Source organism: Homarus americanus, unplaced genomic scaffold (assembly GCF_018991925.1).
Source record: "Homarus americanus isolate GMGI-L3 unplaced genomic scaffold, GMGI_Hamer_2.0 scaffold48406, whole genome shotgun sequence".
NCBI lineage: Eukaryota > Metazoa > Arthropoda > Malacostraca > Decapoda > Nephropidae > Homarus > Homarus americanus.
Genome location: NW_024753828.1, coordinates 6,516,227 through 6,529,825, shown reverse-complemented (window position 1 = coordinate 6,529,825; position 13,599 = coordinate 6,516,227). Strand labels below are relative to the sequence as shown.

The window sequence follows — 13,599 nt, the reverse complement described above, 5'->3', positions numbered from 1 at the left end:
TGTTTGGGGTGGAAGGAAGGCTATTAAATCCAATAAAAATATTCCATGAAAACAGCCAGGCAACAGTAAGAATAAATGGGGAAGAAAGTGAAACACTTGAAATAAATGTGGGTGTTAGACAGGGACGCATTATGTCCCGGTGGTTGTTAAATATAGACATGGATGTGAACTATTATACACTGATGAATGTGGTGGTGATAAGCTTTCTTACAGGGCTGCACAAATCTCAAATCCTGATTATAAGGGAGCCAAGTTGCCACTGTTCAATATAACTGGTGACTGCTTCTGTTTATGGTTGGGCTCTGAAACTCTAATTCTAATTTGTTCAGATCATGTATTACGTATATGGGCCCATCCCTCTTTCTCTCTCTGCAACTGTACTTCAGTGATTTCTTTTAAAACTTTCAATTATAAAAGTAGAATAGTTTTTCCATGCATTAAGATGAACTAAAACATAGTTTTTGCCTTTAAGCATGAAGGATGAGTTTGGACGACTGATCAAAGCTTGTGTTTTTCAAATTTGGCCTTTGCAGTGATTTTTTGATATGGAAGAGTATAAATGATTGCTAAATCATCCTGAATGTAATGCTTATGATCAATAGCATATTAAAGAGTTATTAAAAGGGCTAAAAATACCTCAAACTTATTAAAACCAACATAGTAACATAATTTTTTTTTAAAGAAAAACCAATGGTCTTTGCTAACCATGACTTTTGGTAACCTATTAATAAAGATGTAAAATAAGAAGCATTAATTTTTTTCATTTTTGTTAACCTAATTATACAGCTATAAAATTCTCATAAGGTGAAGTGAGCTGAGGTGAAGATACTTGAGGTGGAGCTGAGTGGGATGGATATACTAGATGATCCTTAAAAACACTACAGCACAAGGCTCATAAAAACAGGACAGGCCAGTATATATATTCCCACCAGAGGCTAGGAGTCTACTGACCTTGGGAAACATTAATATAAAAATTGGGAACTTTTGTCCTTCTTTGCACCTTAACTGGGGTGTTTTGTCCAGCACTCATACATCCAACCATTGACATAATAAACATGTACATTTGATGGTACACAAAATTTTCATGACTGGGTATAAGTTATATTTTCCTATACTTGTATGTTCAAAGATGAAAAAAAAATTCTTTAATTGCCCCCTATGCTCTTTCAAATGATGCTTGTGAAATTATTGAACATGTCAAATAAATTAATAACATGTTCAATAAACTCTACTGCATGAAGAGCTGTTGCTGGTAGTTCACCTAATGGGATAAAATTCCAATAGCAAAAATTCTGGAGAGGATTTGTGTAGCCAGATTTACTCTCCTGTCTGAGAAACCCTGATGGTAAAAGTGCTGGGCTCAAGTGTATTAAAATAAAGTTGTAACAAGTTATATAATTTCTTTTAACTGTAAATAATGAAGTAAACAAAATTAGGTAAGAAATCAAAATGTTATATACATCATTGACACTTCTTACAAATAAAAGTACTCTAAACAGTAATATACTAACATGGTATAATTTGGTAGCCACACTATGTCACTAAACTTGCAAAGAAAACATTTTAACATTCACTTACCTTTATCTACAGTGTGTGTATGGTGGCAGTTATAGCTTGGCTTGCTTGGACAAACTTCTGTGTCCATCAGCATATCTGGGGCACTCCTATCCATCTTATTTTGAACACTTGTAATTTAAGTCATTATTGTACATCAACTGAAAAAGAAAATGAAAATACCTGTAAATCATAGAAAATATTTAAAGTTGGTCTTAAGAATTTACTGTGTACATAAACTTTAGTAATGTAATTCTAAGTACAATAACATTAATGTATGATCTGTTTCTTAAAATCATCGTCATCATCATCTATGAGTTTTAAAGTGATGGTAGGTTCATGAACGGGGCCTAATTTATGGCATACCAATACAGCCTTGAACAACTCAAAATGAAAATGTACAAATCATACTAGCTACAGTATGTACAGTACACTTTAACAATCATACTAGCTACAGTATAAACAGTACACTTTAACAATCATACTAGCTACAGTATAAACAGTACACTTTAACAATCATACTAGCTACAGTATATACAGTACACTTTAACAGTCATACTAGCTACAGTATATACAGTACACTTTAACAAATAATCAACACAAATGTACCTATACAGTATGTTCTCAATAATATGCTTCAGAAGAACTTGTTTGAAGGATTCTAAATTTACTGGTGTAAGGATCTGAAAAGTTAAAAAGTTCAATGATCGTCAACAGAAAACACCTGCAAATTGATTATACAGTAAACCCTCGATAACTTGGCATTTGATAACTCGGAATTTCATATAACTTGGCATGGATATGGTCTCGGAATGTATTAGTATAACTCGGGAAATGCCGAGATAAATAAAATTATCTGGGAAAATCTAAGCATATCTTGTCACCTGCATCACCTACCATGCCGGTGTCACCTACCATACCTCTGTGTCACCTACCATACCTCTATGTCACCTACCATGCCTCTATGTCACCTACTACGATACTTCATTCTTCGCCTGCAGTGCTGGCAAGTGTTACTTTTTTTACATTTAGTAATTACATGCACACATGTATGGATCGATAATTTTTTATTGTTGTATTTTTGTATGATGGTTTATGGCATTGCCAACATAATATTTTGTAATAAAAGATGTATATAACTGTCTACTGCTCCATTTTACACATGTATTACACTCCAGAATTTCCATAATAACACTTTTGCATAAATCATTAGGTTTTCCCTATAAATACTTAATTTTCACAACAAATAATATAACACTAACACTCATTAATACACAGTAAAGAAATTAATGTGCCATATTCAGTAAATACACTTGGACATGAAATTAAAAATTAGTGTAAATTGTACTGCAAATTTAATTTTTTCATGGGTAATTAAACATTCGTAAAGAACCAGCCCAAAATTTACTGCGGCTCTCAGGGGGTTAAAGAAAAAATATTCCTGACAGAAAATAATTAGTGTACTGTATAATATATGAACTGTAGATTTATTACCTTCCAAATTATGAAGAATATGACCATTAGGTACTGGTCACGGACAAAATGGTCACTGCGTATATGTGTGGAATATTGCTGGCGGAAAGTTTAATCCTTATGACAAGCAATGTTCAAGCACCTCAACCAAACCAAGAACCTAGAAATAAGACAAATAAATCAGTATTTTGAATACCAACTATGATATAAAAAATAGTTTAGTATTTTATTAAAAGTATTAAATGAACTACAGTACACACACTACTCTGGCCTACTAAAAAAAAGAATAATTACAAATAGATAGCCAAGCATATTTTAAATAGGAACTGCAAAGGGGAATAAAAAATATAATAAACAGTAACTAAAGGTAAAGGTGAACAACATAGTTAGCAGTAGAAAAATCTTATGGTTTTAACTACATTTCTGGAGATACTAAATGCACGATACTTAACATAAAAATGGAAATACAGTTAACATGCACAGAACCTAACTTAAAATTACCTAACTTCTTGTCTGTCAGTTCTCTGCCTCATTTTGAACACTTGCACATCCTGCCATGTTGACAGATGAACTCTTGAAGACAGACTTCCTCCTCCACCATCAGAGATAACTTGTGAAATGATAAAGAACAACCCGCACAGGGCCTGAGAACTATGTAGTTAGTGTCAAGATGGAGAGCTTGTCTGTCTCTCTGAGTCTGTCCCCTTGTGGAAGAACAAAAAGTGCAGAGACATACAGTTCACTTAGAAACCAATTATAATCCAAAGAAATTGGGGATATGTATCCAAACCTTTAAAATGGGACTCGAATCCAATTACATGCAGTATTGTATAGGATTCTCATCATTTAAATGCAGAATAGGTTTAAGAACCTATTCTGCCAAAAAGAAAAACAAAATCAAAGGGATTTGCACCGACAGAACAGAAAAGAATCAGGAAAATGAAACTTACAACATGAAAAAATGAAGAAAAAAAGACAATGAAGCCATTATTTATGGTAATAAAACCTGAGATGTGATGCACCATTGTTTATTTTAAAGATAACCAATAACGGATTCAAAATTTATTAGTTTAACAATGGCCATAAACACGCGGCACCATAAGAGAATTATCGACAGTAATCTCTTCGCTTACAAAACACGTAGCGACCTGGGTTAAGATGCAGTAAAGGTTGACAATGGAACTTCGTATTTATATAGGGGGATTTACTGATTTCACACAGGAACTTACATTTTGGCAGGAGACACTGTTCACAATTTTACATCTGACTCACACGAGCATGTTCCACCAATCACCGTGAGTCTCGGTGTCATGTGACTCTGTCCCACCAATCAGCATTGCTCTCAGTGTCATGTGATACTCCTGCACATCCTCTGAGTTTTGAATTTTAGTTGGCTAGTCGCAAAATGGCTTCTCTCTGAACGGGTGTTCTCACTAAGCTTGGCAAATCATTCATTGCGTATTTGAAAATGGAGCTACAGTACTTCCATTGACTTTGTAAGGCTCATGGTATTCTGCCAACCTCTGTGAAGTGCTATAGGCATTCATGCACAAAATATAGAAAGATTGTGTAAGGATATCATGTGTTGGTGTTTTGTGCCAACAATTAAAAGGAACATTACTGACAATATTTCACTCTGTACATGTTTCAAGCCAAACACTGTACAGTACAATGATCACAAGACTATACTCCTACAAATAGCATCATTTTATCCTCTAGCAGTCTCCTGGCTAGAAGGCTAGGTCAGGTTCTTCTGGTTTCTCTGATTAGGAGGTTTCGTTTTGATTTTTTTTGCATGTTTTTGCCCCACAATTCCCTCGAGTTCAAAGCCCTGGCCACTGTGTGCAACCAATATTATTGGTACTTGGGGGGCGAAATCTCCATAATGGCTCATTTCCAATGCAAATGAAGGACAGATTAACTTGAAACACCACAAAATACACTAAAAAACTTATTTTTGTTAATACAGGTACAGTAGTTTCTGTGGTCGACCTTTTCCAAATCTTTACAGAGACCTGAAATGACTGCCAAATGCTCACTCTTTTTCTGCTTTCTACCCCCACAATTTCCCTATCTTTCATGGTCTGCCCACTACAGGTTATTTACTTTTATTTTACTTTACTTTTATCCTCTTCACCACGGATCGGCTCGTTAGCTTCTTGGGTGATCAGTTACGTCTCTGTTTCGCACTGTTGGCAAGTACTGGGCATGCACCGGCTCCTGAATGTATCTGAACCTGCTCCAGTGTTGGTCAAGTCTGGTCTTGAAAGAGCTCACACTCAGTGCCATCACAACACTCTCTGACAGTTTGTTTTAAGAGTTCACAACTGTTACTCCAGAAAAGTTACCCCTCACACTTTTCTGGGCTTGCGGCTTCTTCAAACTTGAGCCATGACCCCTTGTGGGGCGAGCGTCCGCCAGCTCCAGGTAAGGACACTCGACTGAGAAGTGCCCCTTGAGATGTTTATACACCTCAATTCAGTCTCCCCTTGTCCGTCTTTACTATAAGCTAGACAATTTCAGGCACTCTAATCTCTCAGGGTAGGTGAGGTGCCGAAGAGCAGGCACCAGTCTGGTGGCCCTCCTTTGGACATTTTCAATCAACTGACAGTCCCTAGCATATCTCGGGGACCAAACGGGGTGACAGTACTCCAGACAGGGAAGCGCTTCACTCTTGAAGATCGTTACGAGGGACAGACAGTCTAGATATCTGAACGACCTTCTTATAAGACTTAATAATTTAGTTGCCTCATTTACCTTCTTCTCGCTGTGGCCCGAGAACTTCAGCTCATTGTCAACGTACACGCCTAGGTCCTTCTCACATGCAGTCTCGATTAATGCAGTTTCTTCGTCCCGTTGGGACATATGATATGCTTCCCAGGGGGAGCCTCTTACACTTCGTGACATTGAATCTCAGCAGCCATTTCTTCGACCATTCTTGAGGTTCACAGAGATCCTTCTGCAGCTCTTCACAGTTTGCTTGGTTCTTAATTTCCCGAAATAACTTGGTTTCATCAGCAAACATTTGCATGGAGGAGAGTACAACGTCAGGCATGTCATTTACGAAGCAAACAAACAACCCCGCTTGTGACGGTTACACATTGATGATTTCGTGCCATTAATCACCACATATATTGCTTGCGGTCATGGAGAAAGTCTCCAATCCACGTTAGGTCATTTCCCCTAATCCCATACCCTTCCAGTTTAATTTTCAACCTTTCATGGGGTACACTGTCGAAAGCCTTGGAAGAATCTAGGTAAATATTGTCGATATTACCACCCTGTTCCAGAATATGGGTCCAAATATCTAGTACCGTAAGTACTCGTGTTAAGCAGGAGCGCCCCGGCATAATTGTATATAGAGAAAAAATATAAAATAAAAATTAAGGAAAAAGTTGTATCATTTTTATTAGTTACGATCACCCATACAATAACTGTGTAAAATATGAACAAATTATAAAATGTAGTGGATACAGGTACAGCAGGTGTAGGTAAAACAATCACACAGGATATTGGTAAGGCAGCTGTATTGACTGACGAGTAAGCAAGAAGGATATCAAAATAGGTTAGCTTTAAAGGATATCAAAATAGTTTAGGTTAAAAGGATATTACAATAGGTTAGGTTAAGTCTGGTTTGGTTAGGATAGGTTGATCAGAAAGAAGGCCATCTTAGTCACTATCATTGTTTAGTCTGCCCACCACACATGCGCATTAGGCTGCCGTACCAATAGACATCGACGTTTTGCACACAGCTACCGTACCTGTATCCTGTGCCATAACAACACCTTCGGGTACTAACCATCTCCTCCACTTTTACCCTATAACTTAACTAGTTATGGCTCAAAAGAGATAAGTTTTCTCATCATGGAAATTTAATATTACTGTACTCATAAAAATTAAATAGCATACTGGATAATTATTTGGAAGGTGACCATCCGCTGTTTTACATTGAAAATAGGGTTAAAAATACCCAGTTTTTACTCATTTTATTAAAGGATGCTGTATTATGTTAGGAAAAAATATAAATACTGTAGTTGAAATCATGTGCAAACCTAACCTCTATCTTAACTTGGCTATATCTAGAAGACTAAGCACTTACACAATGAATACAACTGAAAGTAATCAGCGTACAAAACCATATCTAAGAACACCCTCATAATTACCAAACCTCTGATGGCCAAGATACATTGTTCACATCTACCCCGACAGTAATTATTGACAACTGACCCGTCGCCGACTTTTTCATTGAAACAGATTTTTAAAATGCTGAAACTATACTGTGTTAAATTATGATGAACATTTGTAGTTTTGGCAAATGCGTTAAAAAGTGGTTATTTCTAAATTAAACCTAACCTAACCTTAGTTGATAAGAAAAAAAAGTGGCTTCTGGTAGCATTGTTATAAGAGCTTACCAGCCTAACCAAAGAAACCTACCTAACTTCCTGGCTGTTAGGCGCCCCTGGCATATTAAGCAGAAAGAACTTACTATGAAATGGTGTAATTTTAATTTTTTTCATGGACAAGAGAGCAGCCACCCATCACAAGTGGCTCATAGACGTACAATGAGCCACCTGAGCAAGATGAAGTACTGTAGTGCAGTTAATGCGCGCCCAGGTGCCTAATTATCTATCAAACGAACCATTTTCAAATTAAATGATTATCATATCAGAATTTACCGATGAAAATGTTTTAAGAAAATTAACATCAAAACAATTAACGCATCGGTGGGTTAGTCATCAATATTAGCCAAAAGGGGGTAAATTTGCATTGTCACACCATTCACTTTTAGCAAGTAAAAAAATATAATTTTCTAGTGTATTTGTGTGTGTTTAGACCGAATATGACATTCATTTTTCGCAGAAATTAGCCTTTTTTTTGCGATTTTTTTTCGCTTGACGTTTTCCGAAAAAAAAGTGGCTAAGCAACTAAAAAATAAAAAAAAAACACTAGAAAAACAAAAACCTAACCTAACTTAACTGACTCACCATATGATGGAATCACCTATTTCTTACCTTATTGACCTGGTTCTTGTTCGTCGTTGGATTCTGGGATTCTTACCCAACGCCACACATGTTGGTCTTTGCGATATTTACATTCAGTCTTGCTCTTAGTACACTTTACTGAGGAGGGAAGAACACCACGCGATTGAAAAAATGCTATAGTTAACACGTTTTTTTTCTCCGACAACTCGCAATCAGCTCCATATCCTTTACAGTAAGTGACACCCATTGCAGACTTCCATGGTCGGAACTGAACTTGAATTTCAAAATATGAGACCCAAAATAAAACGAGAGAGAGACGCAATGTTGGGTGGGAGGCAGACGCTAATGGCTGGAGGTTAATGTAAGGAAATAAAAATTTTTTTGGAAAAGCTATCTCCGTTATTATACATTTCCGCAGGTAATGTAATAGATGAAAATTATCTTATAATTAGACGTCTTACTCGAATATGATAATAGATTAGTGGTAGGAATGAACGGTGTGTAAATGCAATAATACCCAAAAGGGACTAGAAGTGAAGGTAATCATCATACAAAACTATAAACAGTTTCCATAATTACCTAACCGCTGATGGCCACCAGTCACATATTAGCTGCATATTGCATTGACCCAAAACACTAGACTAAAAATTACATACGTATTTATGCTTTACTTTATCTTCTTCGCCACTGACCAGCTCATTAGCCACATGGATGGTCGGTCATGTCTGTTACACACTGTTGGCAAGTACTGGCTCCTAGAAGTATCTAAACCTATGCCAGTGTTGGTCAAATCTGGTCATTACAACAGCTTAAAACTCTTATTTAATAATAATTCACTTCAGTTTTTCTTACCTTTTGGAAAATTGTGGAATTTAAGGTCGCGGCAGTTAATTTTCACTCACCTGCATACAGTACTTTTCTTCTATGGGGGTCATTGTCAGTTATGGTAATGGAAGGTTTGAGGTCTCGCGTACAGTACTTGTCAAATTTGTAAACCGAGCCAAGCCTCCTAGGGTCATGCAGAGTTGCCAAAATACCGCATTACCACACGTTTTCTTTATAGGCAGATGTGACTAGAGGAAATGGGTTTCCTTGAGTAACTATTTCAATTTGAGTTTTGGTATAGTCGTAGGATGAAACAAGTTGGATACACATTATTAATTTATTATTATTATACATGAAGCGTACAGCCTTGATGAATATTACAAATACAAACAAAATAGTTATTGATATCAGATATATAATAATACATATGTACAACTGAAAATAAATCTATACTGTAAAAATTTATCCTCTTCGCCACTGAACGGCTTGTTAGCCACTTGGGCGATCGGTCACGTCTCTGTCACGCACTGTTGGGAAATACCGGGCATGCACCGGCTCCTGGATGTACCTGAACCCGCTCCAGTGTTGGTTAAGTCTTGTCTTGAAAGAGCTCACACTCGGTGCCGTCACAACACTCTCTGGTAGATTGTTCCAAGAGTTCACAGCTCTCACTCCGAAAAAGTTTGCCCTCACGGTTTTCTGGACTTGCGGCTTCTTCAATCTTGAGCTGTGACCCCTTGTGGGGCGAGCGTCCGCCAGCTCCAAGTAAGGACACTCAACTGAGTAGTGCCCCCTGAGATGCTTATGCACCTCAACTAGGTCCCCCCTTGCCCGTCTGTAGCATAAGTTAGGCAAGTTCAGGCGCTCCAATCTCTCAGGGTAGCTGAGGTGCCGAAGTGCAGGCACCAGTCTGGTGGCCTTCCTTTGAACATTTTCAACCAACTGACAGTCCCTAGCATATCTCGGGGACCAGACGGGGTGACAGTACTCCAGATGGGGAAGCACTTCACTCCTGAAGATTGTTACGAGGGACGGACCGTCTAGATATCTGAACGACCTTCTTATAAGACCCAATAATTTATTTGCCTGATTTACCTTCTTCTCGCAATGGCCCGAGAACCCAGCTCATTGGGTCAACATACACACCTAGGTCCTTCACACACAGTCTCAACTAGTGCAAGCTTCTTTCATCCTGTTGGGGACAACATGATACGCCTCTACCGTTGGCACGCCCCAGGCGCATCCTTCACACTCGTGACATTGAATCTGCAGCCATTTCTTCGGACCATTCCTGGAGCCCGAAGGTCCTTCCGGCAGTTCTTTCACAATTCGCTTCTTCTTGGTTTTACTTTCGAATAATCTTAAGCGTCATCGGCAAACATTTACGGGAGTGGGGAGTGTACAACGTCAGGCATGTCATTTATGAAACAAACAAACAACAGCGGGCCCAATACACTGCCCTGTGGTACCCCACTTGTGACAGGTACAGATGACGATTTCGTGCCATTAATCACCACACACTGCTTGCGGTTTCACAAATCTTATCATATCCTGCATAGGTTGAAATTTCACACATTCCCTCTGGCTTTTACTGCCTCGGAAACATGAACCAAAGCTACTTGTGTTGAATTTGTAGTTTGTTTCTTTGCTTAGTTTTAACGTGACCCACCTTTTAAAACATCCTCCCCGCGTCTGCATTGGAAGTTGGAAGGGCCAGCAGATCAAGGACAAATTGTGGAAATACGGAAAATGCTGGTTCATCATCCTCATTTTTCCAGTTTACGTAATCCCATGAAAAATGTTTCGGTGTTGTTTGTTTGATATCATCTGGGAGAGACATGTTGTGCAAATGCCGCCATTCATCATCTAGTGCCTGGAGATCCCCATTATAAATTTGCGGTACTTCCATGGCTAAGCTTACGAAAGATGGGGTTACCATCAAGGCATTGTTGATTAGGCACTTTATAACTGATAGCTCTGTACAAAGCTGCAATAACTTATTATCGAAAGAAAATGTGGCCTTCATTTGTTGACAGGCTGTTATGAGGAATAATCGACATCTTGATCTGACATCTTTCAGTTGGTCTTTAATGCCTGCAAATTCAGATGTCTGAAGAAGTATATGCACACCAGCCCCAAGACATAGTGGGTCATCTGGTAGGTGGTCCTCTACTTTATTGGGTTCAATTGAATTTTTGTCATGTCTATTTAGGCGGTCGTGTCTATAAAAACATCTCAGGTCGCAAGTGTAACTTCAGCTCTGCCTACCATGCGTCACCAACCTCAGGAGAGTCCATTTCCTGGTCCATTTCTTCCAGCCTCTCAACATTTCTGTTGTGCATTTGTGAGAGTTTATGCCGTTTCAGAGCTGATGTTTCGGCGGACAAATCTGCACAGCATAAACGGCAGCACGCTTTATTGGCGTTGCCCTCGACCCTCCTGTGTCAATCCTTGAATTCCTCATAGTGAAGCCACGCAGCCCTAAATGTTCCCTTTGGCGGCATTGTTTACTAAGTTTTTTGCAACAAAGTAAATGGGTTAAAAGAGAAACTTAGGGAGAGAGGGGAACAAAGAGAGCATGAAGAGTCCAAGTGGTGTGAAATTAAACCAAAAGGAGGGGACTTACTTATTGTCGGGTGTATCTACAGATCCCCAAACTGTGGCCCACTAAATTATAGGAACGTAAGAGCCTCAACAACGCGGCGATGCTCAACCCTCGCCACCTCCTTATCATGGAGGACTTTAACGATGGTGACATCGACTGGAGAGACGAGTTCACCCCAAATGACTTGAATAACCCTGCTACTCTTTTTGTAGAAACTCTCGGAGAAAATTTTCTGTTCCAACATGTTAGAGACCCGACACATTACAGGAGGGAGCAAACACCCAAGCCACTAGACCTCATCATAACGAGGAGGGTATGGTGGCCAAACTGGAACACCTTGCCCCAGTTGGCACCAGTCACCATATAGTGTTATCATTCAGATTTAACTGTTACCTAGTTCAAGATAAGGCCAGGCCAAGGTGCAAATATTACAAGGGAAATTACAACGGGGTGAGGGAAGAGATGAGGGGTATCCACTGGCCTGACTCCTTAAGGCACAAGAACGCAGACACTACGCTGATTATCATAACTAGTAAAGTGACCCATTTGATCGATAAATATATACCCAAGACCAAACCCAGTGCGGTCGGCAAAGTTAAGAAGAAAGCCCAGAAATTCAAGACGTGGGTTGGGTTCAAACGATGAGCAGGACAGGAGGATGCATGCAAGAGCCAGAAACCAAGCAAAGATAGAATGTAGAAGGGCTGAAAAGGAGTTCCAAAGGCTGGTTGCAAGCGAGGTTGTGGGGTTTTTGATGTTTGGTTCACACTCAGGATGGAATGGAGAAAGGAAACTCCCAATGTGCTCTCTATATACATGTTGTATTGGATGTACAATGCAGCTTGGTACTGGGAAGGTAGCATGGTTACAAGCGTGATGTAGAGAGCCGGCTATGAGGGATGTTCAGAGGAGCGACCCAGCTGGTACGCCAAGCTTCCTGCCAGTGGAGCGAGGACCGCCAGGCAGGCGGAGGAGAAGCGAGAGCCGCCAGGCAGCGGCGGAGGAGGCGGTGTTGCGTGTTCAGGAAGAGAGGCCAGAATGAATCTCAATGGAGAGACAGAGCTTATATACACAGCAGCCGTGAGTCAGCCGTGAGTCATGGTGGGAAATCCCGGGAAGTAGCCGGTCTTTTGCCTCCGTTGCTAGGATACTGTGGCATCTGGTGACACCCCCCCCTGGGCCGCTCGTTTGGTTGCTAGGGAAGACGTAGCAGGTGGCTTGTGGCTACGCAGTTGTAGGGGAGACGTCCACTACAATACTCCCCCTTCCCTCCAGGCGGTGTAGGAGACTTGTTGTCTGTAGAGTTGCTTAGCACATGTGAGGCAGAACGGGCGGTGCATGCCTCATGTGAGACAACGGCGATGGCGTGAATGAGCCGGTCGCTGGATACAACTGTCAATATACACACTATCTGTGGGAGGAGAGAGGGAGAAAAGGGTGTGTGTAGGCGATGAATGTTGTGCTTCCCTCACGGCAGGTACAGAGTCGTCAGATGCGCCTGCTGGGGTGTGTGGGCCTGGGTCAGGAGCAGGGGCTGCGTCAGCAGAAGCGGTGAGGGCTCGTGACAGCAGCTGGGTCCACGACAGCAGCAGGGTGCAAGACATTGGCAGGGAGTACCTGAGGGAGAAAAGAGGGGTGTGTGGGTCTGCACTCAGGAACAGAGGCCGCGTCAGGGGCGGCAGGGGTTACTGCTGGGCCGGGGTCGGCGTCTGAGGCAGGACGGGTATGCTAGGGTCGGTAGGATGTGGTGCTTGGGGCAGGAAGAGGAGCTGGTGTCTGCTTAGAGTAGCAGTACTGCTTCTGTGTGGATAAGCCAGTCTTCTATGCTGCTTGAAGACTGGGAGCGTGATCAGTTTCTCCTCCATCCTGTGTGAGTGCGAATCTCCGGGGGTCACCATTTGTAGGGTTTCGTGATATAATGTTGTCTAGCACTCAGGATGGATGGAAACTCTAAGGTGGTTTTCTTGTATAATATAAGTTATATGATAGACAGTCTGGTGCTGGAGGTGCCGTGTGGTGAGGAGCTGCTCAGTAGGCACGTTCGGTGAGTAGCGTGTTGAAGGAGGTAGAGGTGCAGGAGCTTCGTTAGAGAAGATGTTGCCTGTTGCTGGCCTCCAGGTTGAATGAGAACGGGACAGCGAGGAGCTTGCTTGGAGGAGG

At 40.6% G+C, this 13,599-nt stretch overlaps 1 long non-coding RNA gene across 1 annotated transcript; it reads right to left on the bottom strand.

The window, feature by feature from the left end:
• Positions 1–1,554: 1,554 nt before the first annotated feature.
• On the bottom strand, positions 1,555–9,057 carry LOC121855552. Its single transcript, XR_006086810.1, has 3 exons — positions 8,912–9,057; positions 3,049–3,187; positions 1,555–1,715 (listed from the first exon to the last, which is right to left on the bottom strand). It is a non-coding gene; the product is annotated as an uncharacterized LOC121855552 (long non-coding RNA).
• Positions 9,058–13,599: the final 4,542 nt, after the last annotated feature.